General features: G+C 44.3%; 1 protein-coding gene across 7 annotated transcripts in view; it reads right to left on the reverse strand.

The window, feature by feature from the left end:
• The window catches only part of SLC23A2 (solute carrier family 23 member 2), a 151,153-nt gene that overhangs the window by 123,453 nt on the left and 7,464 nt on the right, over positions 1-20,236 (reverse strand). The window contains exon 2 of one of the 7 annotated variants that reach the window (XM_055372517.2): positions 14,267-14,387. The exons of the other annotated variants lie outside the window; for them this stretch is intronic. The gene's annotated coding sequence lies outside the window, so the exon portion shown is untranslated. The remainder of the gene's footprint in view (positions 1-14,266; positions 14,388-20,236) is intronic. 7 annotated transcript variants of the gene reach the window in all.

Raw genomic sequence — 20,236 nt, forward strand, 5'->3', positions numbered from 1 at the left:
CCTTATACTACCCTTATATCCTTTATCCTTATACTATCATTCCCAATGTTTGTATTTTTTTCAAGGTCTTACAAAAGAAGCACATGTATGCACTTGAAAATCTTGATGAAATGGGCAATTTTGGGGGGAAAACTATTTTTTCAGTGTTTTTGTTTTTGTTTTTGAGACGGAGTCTCACTCTGTCACCTAGGCTGGAGTGCAGTGGCGTGATCTCAGCTCACTGCAACCTCCGCCTCCAGGGCTCAAGCGATTCTCCTGCCTCAGCTTCCTGAGTTGCTGGATTACAGGCATGCGCCACCACGACCAGCTAATTTTGTATTTTTAGTAGAGATGGGGTTTCATCATGTTGACAAGGCTGGTCTCGAACTCCTGACCTCAAGTGATCCACCCGTCTTGGTCTCCCAAAATGCTGGATTACAGGTGTGAGCCACCATGCCTGGCCAAAAACTATTTTTTGAAAACCTGAACAAGTAACAATAAATGGAGAAAATTACAAAAGCAAATTACTCTTTTCCAAAAGGTGCTAGGCCCAGACAAATTCTTAGTTATTTCCCAGCCTTCCTCGTAAGAAATGGGAAATGAAAAAGCTTCCCAATTCCTTCTGGGAAAGCAGACAAACTGACAAACCACAATGGAAGAAAACTATGTATTTCTTCATTGGTGCAGTGGTGAGTAAGAAAAAAAGAAAAAGAAAGAATATGACGTTAACCTCACTTGCCATTCCTAGATTGTTTTTTATTTACTTATTTATTTTTTGAGACAGAGTTTCACTCTGTTGTCCAGGCTGGAATGCAGTGGTGCCATCTTGGCTCACTGCAAACTCCACATCCCGGGTTCAAGCCATTCTCCTGCCTCAGCCTCCCAAGTAGCTGGGATTACGTGCATGCATCGCCATGCCTGGCTAATGTTTGTGTTTTTAGTAAAGACAGGGTTTCACCATGCTGGCCAGGCTGGTCTCAAACTCCTGACCTCAAGTGATCCACCTGCCTCGGCCTCCCAGAGTGCTGGGATTACAGGCGTGAGCCACCGTGCCTGGCCTGTTTGTTTTTTTTAATTTTTGCAAATATGACATGTAAAGAATGACATCTGGTTTTGATCTTGATTTCTTTGATCCATGTGTCTACAGTTCTTTTATGAACTGTAAGTGCCTTTTACCCATTTTTTTCAGTATGTGTTTGGGTTTTTCTGATTCATTTGCAAGAGTTTCTTTCTTTTTTTTGAGACAGAGTCTCGCTCTGTCACCCAGGCTGGAGTGCAGTGGCGTGATCTCGGCTCACTGTAAGCTCTTCCTCCCGGGTTCACACCTTTCTCCTGCCTCAGCCTCCCGAGTAGCTGGGATTACAGGCACCTGTCACCAGGCCCGGCTAATTTTTTATATTTTTAGTAGAGACGGGGTTTCACCGTATTAGCCAGGATGGTCTTGATCTCCTGACCTTGTGATCCACCTGCCTCGCCCTCCCAAAGTGCTGGAATTACAGGCGTGAGCCACCACGCCCGGCCAAGAGTTTCTTTTTTTTTTTCCTACTTTTACTTTGCTTTTTCTTTTTGCAAGAGTTTCTTATAGGTTAAGGATATTAACCCTTTGTCTACTGAAAGCATTTTCCCCAGAAAAAGCAAATGACTGCTTTTTCCATTTTGTTTATACCACTTGAAATAAAGGACATTTTTTAAGTCTCTCTTAAGTCATACTAGTATCTTTTTGCAATTTCTTCTATTACTTTTGTGCTAGAAAGTCCCTCCCCGGCCGGGCATGGTGGCTAACGCCTGTAATCCCAGCACTTTGGAAGGCCAACATGGGCAGATCACCTGAGGTCAAGAGTTCAAGACCAGCCTGGCCAACATGGTGAAACCCTGTCTCTACTAAAAATACAAAAATTAGCTGGGCGTGGTGGCATGCACCTGTAATCCCAGCTACTCGGGAGGCTGAGGCAAGAGAATTGCTTGAACCCGGAGGCAGAGGTTGCAGTGGGCCGAGATCATGGCATTGCACTCCAGCCTGGGGGACAAGAGCAAGACTTCATCTCAAAAAAAAAGAGAGTCGGCCGGGCACAGTGACTCATGCCTGTAATCCCAGCACTTTGGGAGGCTGAGGCAGCAGATCATGAGGTCAAGAGATCGAGACTATCCTGGCCAACATGGTGAAACCCTGTCTCTACTAAAAATACACAAATTAGCCAGGCGTGGTGGTACACGCCCGCCTGTAGTCCCAGCTACTCAGGAGGCTGAGGCAGGAGAATCACTTGAATCAGGGGGGCGGAGGTTGCAGTGAGCCAAGATCACACCACTGCACTTCAGCCTGGGTGGCTAAGCGAAGCTCCATCTCAAAAAAAAATAACAAAAATGCATATCCAATAAAATCATTGTTCTAGAAAAGTAATTAGATGAATGTAATTGTACACACTTCAGTTGTAGGACAAGTAGAATCCACCATGTAAAGACTGCATGAATAAATTACGATAGCAAAACACTGTATGATAAAAATACTACAGGGCCACTCTGCAGTACACTGTCATGACACAGGGAAATAGTTATGATCTATTACAAAGTGGGGTGAAAAAAAGCAGAACATCTCTCTCTTTATGGACATGACTTCTTCAGCAAGATAGCCATTCTAGGACACTTACTACTATATTAACTGGATCTTCCCAGGGTTTCAGATGCAGGTGGTGTCCTATTTCTTTTTGCTTTTCTACTTTAACCATTATTAATGAACACGTATTATGTTTTTTTTTTTTTTTTTTAATAAAGACAAGCTCTCAAGCTGGGCACCGTGGCTCATGCCTGTACTCCCAGCACTTTGGGAGGCTGAGGTGGGCAGATCACGAGGTCAGGAGTTCGAGACCAGCCTGGCCAACATGGTGAAACCCTCCCATCCCCAACTCTACTAAAAAACTACAAAAATTAGCTGGGCATGGTGGCATGCACCTGTAGCCCCAGCTACTGGGGAGGCTGAGGCAGGAGAATCACCTGAAATGGGGAGGCAGAGGCTGCAGTGAGCTGAGACTGCACCACTGCACTCCAGCCTGGGTGACAGAGCGAGACTCTGTCCCCAAAAAAAAGAAAAGAAAAGAAAAGAGACGAGATCTCATTATGCTGCTCAGGCTGGTCTCGAACTCCTGAGCTCAAGTGATCCTCCTGCCTCAGCTTCCCTAAGTGCTAGGATTACAGGTGTGAGCTACCACACCTGGCCTATTTGTGATTTTTTAAAAGCTCAAAATTCATAAATATATATGCAAGACAAGTCACTAAAAACAGTTTTGCTCAATGCCTAAGTTGTACTTATCATCAAAAAATGAAAGATACTGGTAGTGGCTCACACTGTATAATCTCACTTGAGCCAAGAAGTTCAAGACCAGCCTGGGCAACATAACAAGGGTTTCTACAAAAACAAAAAAATTAAAGACACCTTTCCTAATTTACTCCCATATTATAAACGGGATAATAAACTTCTGATTCAAGAAAAATAGGGGCTTTGTCCATCCTCCTAATTACATGAAGATCTAAGGAGTAATGCCCCGATTTACATTCCTGGCAAAATGACAAACTTAAAAAAACACTCCCATGGCAACTATCGGTGCTAATAAGTCAAGCTCAGTTAACACAAATGGTTCTATTTTTCCCTTCATAAACTGTGCCTTTGCGTGTGAACAAGTACTGTTGACCTTCAACTAAGCTGAAAATCCTATTTTATGTCTGTTAACCCCAAAACTTTCTAAACCTCTCCAAAATGTCTAGGAGTGATCACGATTAGAAAATAACCAGATTAAAGTAACTAGAGGTCAGAACTGTGAACTCAAAATGAGGACGACCTAGAAATGGCTAAGCCTGGGCAGGCTGCTTCTCCCCAGCACCCTGCCGAAAGACAGTGCTCAATGAAGGGGGTGGAAAGAATGAATATAAGGGGCTTAGAAATCCTGCAACCTGGCCCCCCATTGGCAATGGAAGACACAGAGGGGAAACAGAGTCTTACCCCCAGTTGGAGGCAGCCCCAGAACCAGAACCCATACTGGTCTCATTTCTCCTAGAGACAGTTAAAGGGATAATGCCAGGATATGCACATAGGACACATGTAGTACCTATTCTGAGCTGTGCTGAGCCAGATGCCGTGAAGCTACACACATTAAGCTCCCCTCCACAACCTCAAGGAGCCAACAAGACTAGCAAGCCCCTAAAACCTAGCTAGGACAAGTGTTTCCAGAGAGCTGGAATACAAACAGATGCCGATTTTTAAACAAGAAGCCTATAGGGTAAAATCAGAAAGAGTTATTTAAGGCTATTATCTAAGTATGATGCAAAAGTCTCCAATGTAATACTACTAGAGCAAAACTAAGAAATTAATGCAAAGGACCAGGCACGGTGGCTCACGTCTGTAAGGCTCACGTCTGTAATCCCAGTACTTTGGGAGGCTGAGGCGGGCAGATCACAAGGTCAGGAGTTCCAGACCAGCCTGGCCAACATGGCAAAACCCCATCTCTACTAAAAATACAAAAATTAGCCAAGCGTGGTGGTGTGTGCCTGTAATCCCGGCTACTCAGAAGGCTGAGGCAGGAGAATCGCTTGAACCCGGGAGGCGGAGGTTACAGTGAACCGAGATCACACCACTGCACTCCAGCCTGGGCAACAGGGAGAGACCCCATCTCAAAAAAAAAGAAAAAGAAAAAAGAAATTAACACAAAAGAGCACCATCAACCCAACAGACATTATGTGTACCCAAAGGGTGTAAACACCAAAAGCGCCCAAACTTCAGGTTCACATTTACTGGGACAATGGGGCCACCATGCTGGCACATACCTATAATCCCAACACTTTGGGAAGCCCAGGCAGGAGGATGACTTGAGGCCAAGAGTTCAAGACCAGCCTGGACAACATAGAAAGATCCTGCCTCTACAAAAAAAAATTTCTAAATATATGGAAAAAATATTAAAATACAGAGACAGTAATATTGGAAAATCTTCTATTCCAAATTTTACTTTTCTTTTTAATTCAAAGGTGGCAGCTGATTGTTCCAAGCATTCTTTTAGCAGACAGGCAAATAAGAAATCTATAAAATACTTTAAACAAAATCATGTTCTGACAGATTTTTATTCATCTTTAAGAAAAATGTTTCCTATGAAACTTTAAAGTTTGAAAAATGAGACTTCTAATTTGAAAATTAAACCAAGAAAAACGATCTGCAAATAACACTTAGTTCTCCAATACATCATAAAATTACCAGGCAAATAGGGAAAATATGTATAACATTTATTAAAGTGTTCACGTCCTTGATATAAAAATACTGTTATAAATCACCAGGAAAAAGAGACAGATACAAGACTGGAAAAACTGGCAAAAAAAACACAATAAGCCAAACAAAATATAAATGGCCAAAAGAATCATTAAAAAGTACTCAAACTCACTAGGTATCAAAGAAAAGCAAAATAAACATGGTGATTCCATTCTTCACTCAAATTGGCATAAAAAAGAAAAAATGTTTTATTATGGCAATACTTCCCAGTGTGTTAACCTGAATGCAGGAGGTCTCTGGCATGTATGTTACGTATGTGTTAGTCTTAGAAATGCAAATGATATGCCTTCCAACAATTTAGTCTAAAGAAACAATCAGGAAAATGCACTCAGATTTAGGTACAATGCTGTTCACCACTGTATTACGTCCACCACAGCAGAAAATGGCTCATAAGCTAAATACCTAATAGAAGGATTTGTCAAATAAAACATGATGTATTCAGCACAAATGAGCTGCAAATAAAGGACTATTTAGTCACATATCTAAGATACATTGCTAAGTAAAAAACAGGCTTAAATACCCTCCGTATAATCTCTACTTTGAAAAAAAAAGTTATATATATTGTATATATGCACATTTTACTTTCTTTTTCTTTTTTCTTTTTTTTTTTTTTTTTTTTTTGAGACGGGGTCTCATTCTGTGGCCCAGGCTAGAGTACAGTGGCACAATCTTGGCTCACTGCAACCTCCGCCTCCCAGTTCAAGTGATTCTCCTGTCTCAGCTTCCCTAATAGCTGGGATTACAGGTGGCTGCCACCACACCCAGCTGATTTTTTGTTTTTAGTAGAGATGGGGTTTCACCATGTTGGCCAGGCTGGTCTCGAACTCCCAACCTCAGGTGATCCACCCACCTCGGCCTTCCAAAGGGCTGGGTGATTACAGGTGTGAGCCACCGCGCCCAGCCACAGTTTACTTTCAAATATAACCAGATAAAAGCATATTCAATGAGTAAAATAAGCTACTTTATGTATACGCATTCCACCACAATCCTAACATTCCTTAATCTCTCTAAGACAGGACACCAGTCCAGATATTTTTCCACTAATTCTGACCTTAGTTCTGACCAATAGCTTCATATACATCAACAGTATATTTAGATTTAGTGGTCTCTATATGACAGTTCCTAAAATAGCTGTGAATTTCCTACATATTCTTCTCAATCCATTTCCTACTGCAAAAAGGCAGACATAAAAATTTCTGAGAAATGACAGATGATCTCCAAACACCCTGCTCTATCTTTGCTCTCTGCATAGACCAGGGACAACCCTACATACCCATGGGCAAGTCAATAGCATAATCATTCAATTTCTCAGGAGAACTGCATCACAGGTCATATTACGTTAAGAGAAAGCGCACAAACAGACCTAATACATTTGTCATCAAAGTGACACATAAGGACCTGTAAGTTAGCAATACGCACATTTCCATCCCATTCAGTCAACTATGAAAAGGCTTTAAAAGCAGTATAAATATCTGAATTTTAGTTTATTTATAGCAATGGTGCTCAGCTCTGGCTGTACCCTGGAATCAGCTGGAAGTGATCGGGCTGAATTTCTCATCAACTGCATCCTGGTCTCATGGATGTGTCCAGCATCCGTAGTTTTTTAAAGTTTCCCAGGTGATTGCAATTTGCTGTCGAGGTTGAGGACCACTGACGTGAAGCATATTTTTCAAACAACAGATAATGAATGGTCCATGGGAGTGAGTACTCAAATCAGTGGTTGGGGTTGGCAATTCCCTCCCTCCCTCCCTTTCTTTCTTTCTTCCTTCCTTCCTTCCTTTCTTTATCTTTCAGATGGAATCTCGCTCTGTTGCCCAGGCTGGAATGCAGTGGCAAGATCTCGGCTCACCACAACCTCCACCCCCCCAGGTTCAAGCGATTCTCCTGCCTCAGCCTCCTGAGTAGCTGGGACCAGAGGTGCATGCCACCATGCCCAGCTAATTTTTTGCATTTTTAGTGGAGACAGGGCTTCACCGTGATAGCCAGGATGGTCTCGATTTCCTGACCTCACGATCTGCCCACCTCGGCCTCCCAAAGTGCTGGGATTACAGGCATGAGCCACCGTGCCCGGCCGCTTTCTTTTTTGAGATGGAGTCTTGCTCTGTCACCCAGGCTGGAGTGCAGTGGCATGATCTTGGCTCAATGCAACCTCCACCTCCTGGGTTCAAGCCATTCTCCTGTCTCAGACTCCCCAGTAGCTGGGATTACAGGCGTGTATCACCACGCCCAGCTAATTTTTGTATTTTTAGTAGAGACGGGGTTTCACCATGTTGGCCAGGCTGGTCTCCAACTCCTGACCTCGTGATCCGCCCACCGCGGCCTCCCAAAGCACTGGGATTACAGGCGTGAGCCACCGTGCCCGGCCGATGGCAATTTCTTAATTTGAAAAAATGGAATGAAGTAGACTAGACTAGGCTGGAAGAAATTATCATAATGTACTGCTCCTTATGCAGATAAACATTGTCTCAAGAAATTTTTCAGTTAAAAATATGTAATTCTTGGCAATACTACCCAAACTGATCTTCAGATTCAATGCACTCACTCTCAAAATCCCATCTGCCTTTTTGGCAAAAATTGACAAGCTGATCCTGAAATTCTTATGGAAATACACAGGACCCAGAATAGTCAAAACAATCTTGAAAAACAACAAAATTGGAGGAGTCCCACTACCCCATTTCAAAAGTAATATGAAGCTATACTAATTAAGACAGTGTGGTATAAGTACATACAAAGATAGTAGGATAAGGGTAGCCATATAGATTAACAGAATACAATTGAGAATCCAGAAATAAACCTAAACATGTGATTTTCAAAAAAGGGCATCAGGACAATGTAATGGGGGGTAGAGTCATCCTTTAAACAAATGATGATGAGACAACCGAAAGTCCAAATGTGTGGCCAGGCACGGTGGCTCACACCTGTAATCCCAGCACTTTGGGAGGCTGAGGCAGGCAGATCACCTGAGGTCGGGAATTCGAGACCAATCTGATCAACATGGAGAAACCCTGTCTCTACTAAAAATACAAAATTAGCTGGGCATGGTAGCACACGCCTGTAATCCCAGCTACTCGGGAGGCTGAGGCAGGAGAATCGCTTGAACCCAGGAGGCAGAGGTTGTAGTGAGTCAAAATCGCGCCATTGCACTCCAGCCTGGGCAACAAGAGTGAAACTCCATCTCAAAAAAAAGAAAAAGTCCACATGTAAAACAATGAAGGTGGACCCCTACCTCAAACATTAAAATGGATCAGAGACCCAACTTTAAGAGCTAAAACTATAAAATTCTTAGAAGAAAACTGAGAGGGAGTAAATCTTTACAACCTTGGGTTAGGCAGTGGTTTCTAAGATATGACACCAAAATCACAAGCAAGAAAAGAAAAACAGACACATAGAGACTTTAACAAAAATTAAAACTTTCTTAACTGCAAAAGACACAAGCAGGCTGGGCGCAGTGGCTCACGCCTGTAATCCCAGCACTTTGGGAGGCCAAGGCGGGCAGATCACAAGGTGAGGAGATCGAGACCATCCTGGCTAACACGGTGAAACCTTGTCTCTACTAAAAATACAAAAATTTAGCCGGACGTTGTGGCAGGTGCCTGTAGTCCCAGCTACTTGGGAGGCTGAGGCAGGAGAATGGTCTGAACCTGGGCAGTGGAGTTTGCAGTGAGCCGAGACCGCGCCACTGCACTCCAGCCTGGGTGACAGAGCAAGACTCCATCTTTAAAAAAAAAAAAAAAAAAAAAAAGACACAAGCAAGGCCAGGTTCGGTGGCTCACACCTGTAATCCCAGCACTTTGGGAGGCCAAGGTGGGCAGATCACCTGAGGTCAGGAGTTCCAGACCAGCCTGACCAACATGGAGAAACCCCATCTCTACTAAAAATACAAAATTAGCCAGGCATGGTGGTGCATGCCTGTAATCCCTGCTATTCGGGAGGCTGAGGCAGGAGAATCGCTTGAACCCGGGAGGCGGAGGTTGCAGTGAGCCAAGATCGTGCCATTGCACTCCAGCCTGGGCAACAAGAGTAAAACTGTGTCTAAAAGAAAAAAAAAAAGACACAGCAAGAAAGTGAAAAAGAATCTTACAGAAAGAGGAAAAAATATTTGCAAATTACATACCAGATAAAGGACTCATGCAGAATATATTAAGGACTCTTACAACTCAACAATATAAAGACAAGTAACCTAATTAAATGGGCAAAGAAAGCTGGATGACCCAGCACATGCCTCTAGTCCAGCTACTCAGGAGCCTGAGGCAGGAGGATCTCTTGGAATCTGAGGCTGCAGTGAGCTATGATCACTCTTATTAACAAGCCCCTGCACTCCAGACTGGGCAACATAGCAAGACCCAGTCTCGGCCGGGTGCGGTGGCTCACGCCTGTAATCCCAGCACTTTGGGAGGCCGAGGCGGGTGGATCACAAGGTCAGGAGATTGAGACCATCCTGGCTAACACGGTGAAACCCCATCTCTACTAAAAATACAAAAAATTAGCCGGGCATGGTGGTGGGTGCCTGTAGTCCCAGCTACTTGGAGGCTGACGCAGGAGAATGGCATGAAACTGGCAGGCGGAGCTTGCAGTGAGCCGAGATTGCACCACTGCACTCCAGCCTGGGCAACAGAGCAAGACTCTGTCTCAAAAAAAAAAAAAAAAGACCCAGTCTCAAATATAAACCAAAAAATGAGCCAAGAATTTGAATAGACATCACTGCAAAGATAGCATACAAATGGCCAACAAGCACATGAAAAGGAGTTCAACATCATCAGTCACTACGGAAGTGCAAACCAAAACCACTGCACACCCATTAGGATGGCTATAATCAAAAAAAGCAGCAATAACAGTTGTCAGCAAGGACACAGAGAAATTGGAACCCTCATATAATTCTGGAGAACCTACTTTGTAAAATGGTTTGGCAGCTCCTCAAAATGTTAAACATAGAATCGGCCGGGCGTGGTGGCTCACGCCTGTAATCCCAGCACTTTGGGAGGCCAATGCGGGTGGATCATGAGGTCAAGAGATCGAGACCATCCTGGCCAACACGGTGAAACCCTGTCCCTACTAAAAATACAAAAATTAGCTGGGCGTGGTGGCACATGCCCGGCTACTTGGGAGGCTGAGGCAGGAGAATCACTTGATCCCAGGACGTGGAGGTTACAGTGAGCTGAGATGGCGCCACTGCACTCCAGCCTGGTGACAGAGCAAGACTCTGTCTCAAAAAAAAAAAAAAAAAAAAAGTTAAACATGGAATTACCATATGATCCAGTAATTCCACTTCTATGTATCTACCAACAAAAGTAAAAAGATGATCACACAAAAACTTGTATTCAAATGTTCATAACAGCATTATTTATAACAGGCAAATGTGAAAATAACCCAAATGTCCATCAACTAATTAATGGATAAACAAAATGTGGTATATCCATACAATGGATTATTCAGCAATAAAGTGGAAGTACTGACACATGCTGTAACATGCATAAACCTTGAAAACATTATGCTAAGTGAAAAAGGCTATCACAAAAAACCACATTTTTTTTTTTTTGAGACAGGGTCTCGCTCTATTGCCCAGGCTGGAGTGCAGTAGCATGATCTCGGCTCACTGCAACCTCCACCACTCGGGTTCAAGCAATACCCCCACCTCAGCCTGCCTAGTAGCTGGGACTACAGGTGTGCGCCACCATGCCCAGCTAATTTTTGTATTCTTAGTAGATGCAGGGTTTCACCATGTTGGTCAGGCTGGTCTTGAACTCCTGAGCTCAGGTGATCCGCCCACCTTGGCTTCCCAAAGTGCTGGGATTACAGGCATGAGCCACTGTGCCTGGCCAAAACCACATATTGTATGATACCATTTATATGTCCAGAAGAGTACATCTATAGAAACAGACTGTGGATTAGTGTTGCCAGGGGCTGGGTGAAAAGGGGAGAAGGGAGAGTAACCACTAATGACAGCCAGATGGTAGTGGTTATGAAACTCAGTGAACATGCTACCAACTACTGAAGCATATCCTTTAAATAACTGAATTTTATGTAAATTATCTCAATGAAGCTTCCTTATGTGTTATTCTGGATGTAGGGAATCCCTCTCCCGCCATGCCCACAGAATCTCGTCTGGTTTCTTTTCCATAGGATAGTATGAATAATTAACCTTTCTAAATCAAAGGCCTTACTTACAGGTCTATATCAATTTAGGGCATCATAACCAAAATTTTTATCATGAAATCAGCATAGAAAATTTCAGAGTACACGGCCTAAAAGGTTATCTGGCTGAATGCAGTGGCTCATGCCTATAATCCCAGCAGAGGCAGGGGCAGGAGGATGGTTTGAGCCCAGGAGTTCCAGACTAGCCTGGGCAACACAGAGAGACCCCTTTCGCCACAAAAAGAAAAAACAAAGGTAATGTGGTGTGGTATGAAACCTTTTTATTTTTTTGCCCAAGCTGGAGTACAGTGGCATGATCTCGGCTCACTACAACCTCCGCCTCCCGGGTTCAAGTGATTCTCATGCCTCTGCCTCCCGAGTAGCTGGGATTACAGGAGTGCACCACCATGCCCGGCTAATTTTTTGTATTTTTAGTAGAGACGAGGTTTTGCCATGTTGCCCAGGTTGGTCTCGAACTCCTAGGCTCAGACAATCCACCCACCTCGGCCTCCCAAAGTGCTAAGATTACAGGCATAAGCCACTATGCCCAGCCATGAAACTGTTTCTTTTTTTTGAGATGGACTCTCCCTCTGTTGCCCAGGCTGGAGTGCAGTGGTGGATCTCGGCTCACTGCAACCTCCGCCTCCTGGATTCAAGCAATTCTCTTGCCTCAGCCTCCTGAGTAGCTGGGATTACAGCTGCCTGCCACCACGTCCGACTAATTTTTGTATTTTTAGTAGAGATAGGGTTTCACCATGTTGGCTAAACTGTTCTCAAACTCCTGGCCTCAAGTGATCAATGCACCTCAGCCTCCCAAAGAGCTGGGATTACAGGCATGAGTCACCGCGCCTGGCCTTGAAACTTTTGTCTGAGATACATACATACACACATACACACACACACACACACACACACACACACACAGAGAGAGAGATGAATATAAATAGAGAGAAGTGGGTCAGTCAAAACAAAAAGTCTGGGAAATATATTTTAGCAGTTGACCGTATTCAAGAAATAAAACAGTAAGTGTGAGATCTCAGAGTCAAAAAGAGAAATCAAAAAAAAGCTGAAGTCACTTTAAAGCATCATTGTAAGCAATGGAACTAAACACCAGAAAAAGTAAATTTGACCCTGGTATCTACTTTGGTAAGTCAAGTAATAAGCTTCCCTCCTCCATCCACCTCTCAGGGTTCAGAGGAGCTTCCTACTCCCACTAAATTCAGGCCCCTTCTGGTGAAGTCTACTGTAGATCACATGGGGAGCTCCGCAGGGAAGGGTGTACCATCACTGGAAATGGGGACTGCAGGGCTGCAGGTGGGCAGCGTGGACATGCAGGCCCCAAACTCACACTAGGGGTCCAGAAGCAAGTGCAAAAAGAACTCAAACAGAAGCCAAGGGTCAACTGGAGGAAAGAAAGGAGAAGGAACAAAATCGATATTGCTAACTTATTCAGTTTATCTTTGAGTGGATGAAAGAATAAAGGAAGAGGAACAAGAACCCATCAAACTTCTCTGAGGGAGACAACATTTTCAAACACTGCAGGTCAGGATCTCTGACACAGAAGATGTGAGCAGCTGCACAATCCAACAGCCTGGGCTAAAACAGAAGCCCTGGGGACAAACCTGAAGAACGATCACTCGCGAAACTCCTCGCAGCAAGAAATCTGAGGTCATCTTCAAATCAGCAGGGAAACAAAAATTTAGAGAATTATCACTATCAGGGAGAGACTACCAAGAATATCTGTGAGGATTGCAGGGTCAATGTCAAGATGCTGGGCTTTGTTCGCTAAAAAAAAAACACTACATGGCTGGGCGCGGTGGCTCACGCCTATAATCTCAGCACTTTGGAAGGCCGAGGTGGGCAGATCATGAGGTCAGGAGATTGAGACCGTCCTGGCTAACACGGTGAAACCCCGTCTCTACTAAAAATACAAAAAATTAGCCGGGCGTGGTGGCGGGCGCCTGTAGTCCCAGCTACTCGGGAGGCTGAGGCAGGAGAATGGCGTGAACTCTGGAGGCGGAGCTTGCAGTGAGCCGATCACGCCACTGCGCTCCAGCCTGGGCGACACAGCGGGACTCCATCTCAAAAAAAAAAAACTACGTATGAGACTGTAATCTGTAATTAGGACACTTCTTGAATACCACTAAAGACTATTTACAATATTGCATTTGAGTAAAAATTGAAAATAAGACCTATGACAGTTAAACCTATTCTGCAAGTACTCCACGATGCATTAAAAGAAAAAAAAAAAAAAGTTGGCCATGCGTGATGGTTCACGCCTGTAATCTCAGCACTTTGGGAGGCCAAGGCAGACGGATCACTCAAGGTCAGGAGTTCAAAACAAGCCTGGCCAACATGGCGAAACCCTGTCTCTACTAAAAATACAAAAAAAATTAGCCGGGCCTGGTGGTGGGCACCTGTAATCCCAGCTACTCAGGAGGCCGAGGCAGGAGAATTGCTTGAACCAGGGAGGCGGAGGTTGCAGTGAGCCAAGATCACACCATTGTACTCCAGCTTGGGCAACAAGAGCAAAACTCCATCTCAAAAACAAAAAGTAGCTGACCGTGTGTGGTGGCTCACACCTGTAATCCCAGCACTTTGGGAAACTGAGGGGGGCCAATCACCTGAGGTCAGGAGTTCGAGATCAGCCTGGCCAACAAGGTGAAACCCTGTCTCTATTAAAAATACAAAAATTGGCTGGACGCAGTGGCTCACACCTGTAATCCCAGCACTTTGGGGGGTTGAGGCAGGTGGATCATGAGGTCAAGAGTTAGAGACCAGCCTGGCCAACATAGTGAAACCCTGTCTCTACTAGAAATACAAAAATTTGCCGGGCACGGTGGCACACACCTGTAGTCCCGGCTACTCGGGAGGCTGAGGCAGGAGAATCACTTGAACCCAGGAGATGGAGGTTGTGGTGAGCTGAGATCGCGCCCCTGCACTCCAGCCTAGCGATAGAGAGAGACTTCGTCTCAAAAAAAAAAAGAAAAAAAAAATTAGCCAGGTGTTCAGGCACCTGTAATCCCAGCTACTAGGGAGGCTGAGACAGGAGAAGCGCTTGAACCTGGAGGTGGAAGTTGCAGTGAGCCAAGATCGCGCCATTGCACTCCAGCTGAGCAGCAAGAGTGAGACTCTGTCAAGGAAAGGGAAAGGGAAAGGGAAAAGGAAAAGAAATCGCTAACTAGGCCGGGCGCGGTGGCTCACATTTGTAATCCCAGCACTTTGGGAGGCCGAGGCGGGTGGATCACAAGGTCAGGAGGGAGTTCGAGACCAGCCTGACCAATGTGGTGAAACCCCATCTCTACTAAAAATACAAAAATTAGCCGGGCATGGTGGCGGGTGCCTGTAGTCCCAGCTACTCAGGAGGCTGAGGCAGGAGAATCACTTGAACCTGGGAGGCAGAGCTTGCAATGAGCCGAGATCACCGCTGCACTCCAGCCTGGGTGACAGAGCGAGACCCCGTCTCAAAAAAAAAAAAAAAAAAAGAAAAAGAAATAGCTAACTATAGGAAGGAGAAAAAAAAAAGACAAAATGATCATTTGCAGCTATAAGTTAAGTATTCCTTGTATAAAATGCTTGGGACCAGAAGTGTTTCAAATTTTGTATCTTTTCTGATTTTGGAATATTTGCATATATATATAGTGAGATATCTTGAGAATGGGACGGAAGTCTGAACACAAAATTCATTTATGTTTCATATACGCCTTAGACACATAGCCTGAAGGTAATTCTACTCAATATTTTAAATAATTTTGTGTATAATGGCCAGGCGCAACGGCTCACACCTGTAATCCTGGCACTTTGGAAGGCCAAAGCAGGAAGATCGCTTGAGCCTAGGAGATTAAGGCTGCAGTGAGCCATGATCTTGCCACTATACTTCAGCCTGAGTGACAGAGCAAGATCCCTTAAAAAAAAAAAAAAAATTTGCATATGAAATAAAGTTTTGACTGCAACCCATGACATGAGGTCAGGTGCGGAATTTTCCACTCGTGGCATCCTGTCAGTGCTCAAAAGTTTCCCATTTTAGATTTGGGGATTAGAAATGCTCAATGTGTATTATGATTACCTATCTAAGAAACTCAAGAGAATCTACTGAAAAATAAGAACAGAGTTTGGTTAAGTAGCAGAGCAGACACGGTGCTATTACATTTTCCTCACGGACACACCAAAGGACACCACTTCCCAGCCCCCTTGCACCTAAAATACAGCCAACAGACCGCAGAAGAAATACTACTACTTCCAAGCTTGACCCATGAAAAAAACTTCCATGCACAAAATTACACGGCAAACTTAAGGTCACATCTTCTTGTCAGTTGTGACAAAAATGGAAGGAACCCAGATCCCCAAGTCACCACTTAGAAAAGAACCATCTAAAAAAGTGTGAGCAAGAAATAAATGTTTTCTTTGTCAGGCCACAGATTTTAACTAGCATTACCTACCCTGACTAATACAGGTTATAAAACATACAGACTGGCCAGGTGCAGTGGCTCATCCCTGTAATCCCAGCACTTCAGGAGACCAAGGCAGAGGATTACTTGAGGCTGGGAGCTGGAGGCCAGCCTGGGCAACACAGCAAGATTCCATCTCTATCTTATTTTTTATTTTATTTTATTTTTTTTTTTTGAGACAGAGTCTCACTCAGTGGCCTGGGCTGAAATGCAGTGGCGCGATCTCGACTCACTGCAACCTGCGTTTCCTGGGTTCAATTGATTCCCACGCTACTCAGCCTCCTGAGTGGCAGGGACTACAGGCATGCACCACCACAACCAGCTAATTTTTTTTTTTTTTAATAGAGTGGGGGTTTCACCATGTTGGCCAGGCTGGTCTTGAACTCCTGGCCTCAGGTGATCCACCCACCTCGGCCTCCCAAAGTGCTGGGATTACAGGCGTGAGCCACTGCCCCGGCCTACATCTCTTATCTTATTATAAAAACAAGGCCGGGCACAGTGGCTCACGCCTGTAATTCCCAGCACTGTTGGAGGCCAAGGCAGGTGGATCACTAGAGGTCAAGAGTTCAAGACCAGCCTGACCAACATGGTGAAACCCTGTCTTTACTAAAAACACAAAAGTGGCCAGGCATGGTGGAACAGGCCTGTAATTCTACTTTGGAGGCTGAGGCAAGAGAATCACCTGGGACAAGGAGGTTGCAGTGAGCTGAGATCGCACCACTGACGCCAGCCTGGGCAACAAGAGCAAAACTCCGTCTCAAAAAAAAAAAAAAAAAAAACCCACAGCATACAAACTGCAAGCAGTATACTTGCTTTATACCTGCTCTATACCAGTTAGTAATAGCGGGTGGGAAGGAGGTGTGAGGGGAGATAATCGCATTCTAAATACCAAATATTTTCTTTGTTTTTGAGCAGGGCGTCTCCCTCTATTGCCCAGGCTGGAGTGCGGTGGCACCATCACAACTCACTGCAGTCTTGAACTCCTGGGCTTGAGTTCTCTTCCAACAATCAACCTCCCTAGTCAGTGGGACCACAGGTATGCACACCACCACACCAGGCTACTTTAAAAATTTTTGCAGACATGGGGTCTCACTATGTTTCCCAAACTGGTCTTAACCTCCTGACCTCAAGCAATCTTCCCATGTCGGCTTCCCAAAGTACTGGGATTACAGGCATAAATCACATGTCCAGTCCAGCAAATACTTTAAAATAAAGAATAAGTAATCAGCCAGGCATGGTGGCTCATGCCTGTAATCCCAGCACTTTGGGAGGCCGAGGCAGGTGGATCACAAGGTCAGCAGTTCAAGACCAGCCTGACCAATATGGTGAAACCCCATCTCTACTAAAAATACAAAAATTAGCTGGGTGTAGTGGTGCACACCTGTAATCCCAGCTACTCAGGAGGCTGAGCCAGGAGAATTGCTTGAATCCAGGAGGCGGAGGTTGCAGTGAGCTGAGATCACACCACTGCACTCCAGCCTGGGTGACAGAGAGAGACTCCATTTCACACACACACAAAAGTAATCTATAGACCACATATTAGGAAAAATCTAGAGACACTGAACAAGTCAATATTATAAAGATGACAAGTCTCCCCAAATTAACTTATGCATTTAATGAAATTTCCCATTAACAGTATTTTAACAGCCTGGCCAACATGGTGAAACTCTGTCTCTACTAAGAATACAAAAATTAGCCAGGCGTGGTGGCACATGCCTGTAATCCCAGCTACTCGGGAGGCTGAGGCAGGAGAATCTCTTGAACCTGGGAGGCAGAGGTTGCAGTGAGCCGAGATCGCGCCATTGCACTCAAGCCTGGGGGACAGAGTGAGACTCCATCTCGAGATGGAGGGAGTATTTTGAAACCCTAAATTGAAAAACACTGGAGTAAAAACTGAGCATAGGCACTACCAGATAATAAAGCCTACTATAAAGTGATTATAATGACTAAAATAGTAAGGTCATGGCAAAAGAACAGATAAACTGACTAAAACAACAGATCCAAGGATTCAGCATATGATTAAGGTGTTGTTTTTTAAGTTAACAAGGATGAATTAATAGTACTCAAAAAATATAAACTAGAGGGGACAAATAATCCTTACTTCATACCATACTCCAAAACAAATATCAGACTAATTATAGCCAATTTTTTTTTAAAGAACTAAGAGAAAACATGAGTGAATACCTATAAAATTTTGGGATAACAAAGCCATGGGAAATAAAAAAAGATTGACAGATTTTTTTTTTTTTTTGCAGACGGAGTTTTTCGCTCTTGTTGCCCAGGTTGGAGTGTAATGAGGCAATCTTGGCTCACTGCAACCTCCACCTCCCGGGTTCGAGTGATTCTCCTCCCTCAGCCTCCCGAGTAGCTGGGATTACAGGCATGTACTACCATGCCTGGCTAATTTTGTATTTTTAGTAGAGACGGGGTTTCTCCATGTTGGTCAGGCTGGTCTGGAACTCCTGACCTCAGGTGATCTGCCCACCTCGGCCTCCCAAAGTGCTGAGATTACAGGCATGAGCCACCGCGCTTGGCCGACAGACTTGAATTTAAGTCAAGGCATAGAAAAAAATATTTGCAAAGTAGGACAAAAAAATGCAAATCTTAACACAGGTTGAGTATTCCTAATTCAAAAATCCAAAATTTGAAAGGATCCAAAATTTGAAAGGCTCCAAAATTCAGTACTTTCTGAGTGCCAACAAGACACTCAAAAGAAAACGCTCGGCCGGGCGCAGTGGCTCATGCCTGTAATCCCAGCACTTTGGGAGTCCGAGGCAGGTGGATCACGAGGTCAGGAGATCGAGACCATCCTGGCCAACACAGTGAAACCCCGTCTCTACTAAAAACACACACACACAAAATTAGCCAGGCGTGGTAGCGGGCGCCTGCAGTCCCAGCTCCTAGGGAGGCTGAGGCAAGAGAATGGCATGAACCTGGGAGGTGGAGCTTGCAGTGAGCTGAGATCGCGCCACTGCACCCCAGCCTGGGCGCGGCACTGCACCCCAGCCTGGGCGACAAAGCAAGACTCCGTCTCAAAAAACAAAAAGGAAACGCTCACTGAAGCATTCTGAATTTCAGATTAAAAAATTAGAAATGCTTAACTGGTAAGTATAGTGCAAATATGCCAAAATCCAAAAAAAAGAAAAAAAAAAAGAAAAAAAGAAACCCAAAATCCAAAACACTTTCTAGTCATAAGCACTTCGGAGAAGGTATATTCAACCTGTACGTGTTTCTCAAGCAGGTCAAGATCAAAAACAATGTATCTAGTAGCATCAACTTTACTCAAAGAATATGGAAGAAAAATGTTTTATATTAAAACAAGCACTGATGTTTCTGAAACAGAATGAGAAGTTCACATTAATTTTAGATAAAACAGAAGAGACTTAAAAGAAGTGTCATGCTTGTTATATTCCAAACACTTTTAAATATGCATACATTCCCCCATATCATGCATCTGTGGAAAAATTTGTGAAGCAATGTCTATAAATATAAATATCAAAAAAGCTCTTGATAAGAAATATATGAACTTGGGCTGGGAACAGTGGCTCACGGCTGTAATCCCAGAACTTTAGGATGCTTGAGCTCAAGAGTTCGAGACCATCCTGGCCAACACAGGAGACCCCCATCTCTAAAAACATAGTGCAACCCTGTCTCTACAAAAAATACAACAATTAGTTGGGTGTCGTGGTGCACGCCTGTAGTCCCAGCTACGCAAGAGGCTGAAGTGGGAGGATCTCTTGAGCCCGGGAGGCAGAAGCTGCAAGTGAGCAGAGATCTCACCACTGCACTCCAGCCTGGGTGACAGACCCCGTCTCAAAAAATATAGATACATAAATTCAATAGAAAATTCTCAGCACTGACCACATATACCTTACTGTGAAGCAGGATCACCAAACTTTTTCTATAAAGGGCCAGAGTTACATGGTCTCTTGAGTGAGCTTGGTTGTGTTGCAATTAAACCTTATTTACAAAACCAGATGCTGGTGATGCCTCCACCAGCAACATCCCTGTCACCTGAGAACTTGTGAGAAACGCACATTTTCGGGGTCCACCCTAGATCTTCAGAATGAGATCCATGTTTGACAAGGAAGGTGTTGTAGTTAGCCCCCAGCTAGGTGATTTGCCTTTGGAGACAGGAAATGATTTTAGCCAGCCCTGGAGAGGAGTCAATAAAGCCAAACCAAATTTGAGGCTAAAATCCCATCTAAAGTAGAATGTATAAGAAATTGTGTTGGCCAGGTGGGGTGGCTCACACCTGTAATCTCAGCACTTTGGGAGGCTGATGCAGGTGGATCACGAGGTCAGGAGTTCGAGACCAGCCTGAACAATACGGTGAAACCCCGTCTCTACTAAAAATATGAAAATTAGCCAG

This window comes from Gorilla gorilla, chromosome 21, assembly GCF_029281585.2.
Source record: "Gorilla gorilla gorilla isolate KB3781 chromosome 21, NHGRI_mGorGor1-v2.1_pri, whole genome shotgun sequence".
Classification (NCBI taxonomy): domain Eukaryota; kingdom Metazoa; phylum Chordata; class Mammalia; order Primates; family Hominidae; genus Gorilla; species Gorilla gorilla.